The sequence below is a fragment of the Schistocerca serialis genome, chromosome 5 (genome assembly GCF_023864345.2).
Source record: "Schistocerca serialis cubense isolate TAMUIC-IGC-003099 chromosome 5, iqSchSeri2.2, whole genome shotgun sequence".
Classification (NCBI taxonomy): Eukaryota; Metazoa; Arthropoda; class Insecta; order Orthoptera; family Acrididae; genus Schistocerca; species Schistocerca serialis.
In genome coordinates, this window is record NC_064642.1 from 273,414,049 (window position 1) to 273,416,435 (window position 2,387).

General features: G+C 44.3%; 1 non-coding gene across 1 annotated transcript; it reads right to left on the reverse strand.

Moving 5' to 3' along the window:
- Window positions 1–1,072: 1,072 nt before the first annotated feature.
- LOC126482861 (U6 spliceosomal RNA) lies at window positions 1,073–1,179 on the reverse strand. The gene has a single exon (XR_007587707.1). It is a non-coding gene; the product is annotated as a U6 spliceosomal RNA (small nuclear RNA).
- Between the last annotated feature and the right edge of the window lie 1,208 nt (window positions 1,180–2,387).

Consider the following 2,387-nt stretch of genomic DNA (forward strand, 5'->3'; position numbering starts at 1 on the left):
AATAATATTATACCGGATTACTGAAGTGGAATGCAGTCAGTCCGGAACCGCGCGACTGCTACGGTCGCAGGTTCGAATCCTGCCTCGGGCATGGATGTGTGTAATGTCCTTAGGTTAGTTAGGTTTAAGTAGTTCTGAGTTCTAGGGGACTGATGACCACAGATGTTAAGTCCCATAGTGCTCAGAGCCATTTGAACCATTTTTTTGGAATGCAGTTGTGCCTCTTTCTTTATCTCTTTAACAGAGATAGTTAGCTTAATTGAGAGCATGATGTACAAGCGAGGTTACATTGAACCCCAAACCAGTAATTACTCACGATATTAAAAAAGGATATCTAAATTCATAAACGGAAACGACTGGTTCTACATATGTGAACGCATATACACATTTGTCTGCAACTTAGTGCGACGCAGAAAAGACTGTGTAATATTAGGATTCGTAATATGGCACTGATAATTTGAAGTTTCATCACAAATAACATTTAATATACAGCAGTCAAGTTACTGATAAAATTTCTGAAACATTTTCAATGTACACGTGCCTCTTTCTCAGGTAACACAATTATCCTAAAGGAATATAAACGCAGGCCCACGAAGAGACATTAGTATGACGGTGCAGGTTTGAACACACCTGACCCAAATGATACACAGGTTAAAAGCACTGACGCCGTGAAGAAACAGTAACTGACGCCTAACACGATTATGCAGTCTGAGAGTTGCACTACAACAACGAGATGCTCGCCGTTCGAATAATCCAGTGGCCAGAGCTATTGCGAAGGCATCAGATAGACGACGTATCGGTGTGTATCAGCACTGAAGGCCTATGGACAACACAGGTCCTACCGCGGCTACTGCTATAGCTAGTTCCGCAGAAACAGGAAGGCCCCTTACGTCCGCCGTCCATTTTTTTTCTTTTTTTTTCATTTAGTTCGCTTTAGTTCGTTGCATCTGCTCGGGGTGGACGTCGTAAGACATCCATTTAAGTTCGTTGTTGATCGGTTAACTCAGTTTTTTTTTATTACAGAGGGCACATTACCCTCTGACCGAACACGCTGAGCTACCGTGCCGGCAGAATAAATGTGGAACGCTTCACGATTTTGCGTGTCATCCTTGCGCAGGGGCCATGCTAATCTTCTCTGTATCGTTCCAATTTTAGTATATGTACTGCCGAAGCAAGTACGTCCATAGAGCTGAGCCCCTGGCTACAGTGCTGCGATCGCGTCGCAGCTGCCTGTCCCACTTCTCAGCGCTACACATCAGTGACTTCCCAACCCGGCCACAGTGACACAGTCTCCTCGCGGATAGTACAGGTAAACGCCTCGTCACGCGATTACCTTCAAAAGTTCTGTCCGCGTAAGTGGCAACTTCCTCTTTAAAAAGTAAGTGTCCGCCAATCGGCAGCCGTCAAAGATGGCTTAGCAGAAAGAGCGATCACACAGCCAGTGCCAAGATGTTCTTTGGCGCCGCGTCTCAGAAGCAAAAACTTACCTCACTTAACTCTACCAAGGTGATCACGAGAAGCTTATGACTGCCAGTCGTAGAAATGCAGATGTCATCAACATACATCCACGAATGAAACGCATAGTCCTAGATAGACATTTAATGCACATGGTAAAGAAGATATAGCAGGCGTTTTCTTGTACTCGCACAGATCTATGACATGTGTTCAGTTAGTAAAGCAACACCTTTTTTCTGAAAGCAGGTCGGTTTTATTCAATATACCGTTTTATTCAACAATCTTCTGGCTAAAAAAACCTATTTTTCAACATAATCTCGGATTAATGCAACGGACTTCGGCCACCTTATTAGGAGGGCCCGTATGACAGCATGGTATCACTCTGCTGGTCGACGTCGGAGAAATCGTCTTGTTGCATCAATAATCTCCATAGCGTCCACTTACTGCTTTAGTACGATTGAATCCTTCATTGGGCAGAATCTGAAGTGTGATATCTGGGCAGTAGGGTGGATGAGAAAGAACAGCCTAATAAATTTTTGTGGGTTCCTCTCTGGTGCGCAGACTTGTGTGAAGCCTTGCATTATTATGTAGAAGGAGAAGTTCGGTGGCATTTTTGTGGTACCAAAAACGCTAATGTGTTCTTTCAAGCTCCTGAGGGTAGCACAATACTCACCCTAGCTGACGGTTGAACCATGAGGGAGGACACATCATCCTAATACCTCTTTCAAAGTCTGGAAGACCATCGCCATGAGTTTACCAGCTGAGCTCGAACTTCTTCTTTGGACATCAGATGATGTGGCTCCACTCCATGAATTGCCATTTCTTCTGCTTCTAAGCGATAAACCGATGTTTCATCACCAGTGAGGATGGTTTACAAATTGTAGCCATCAATTCGAAATGTAGGTGTTGGTGTGCAGCGGAGGAATGTAGGA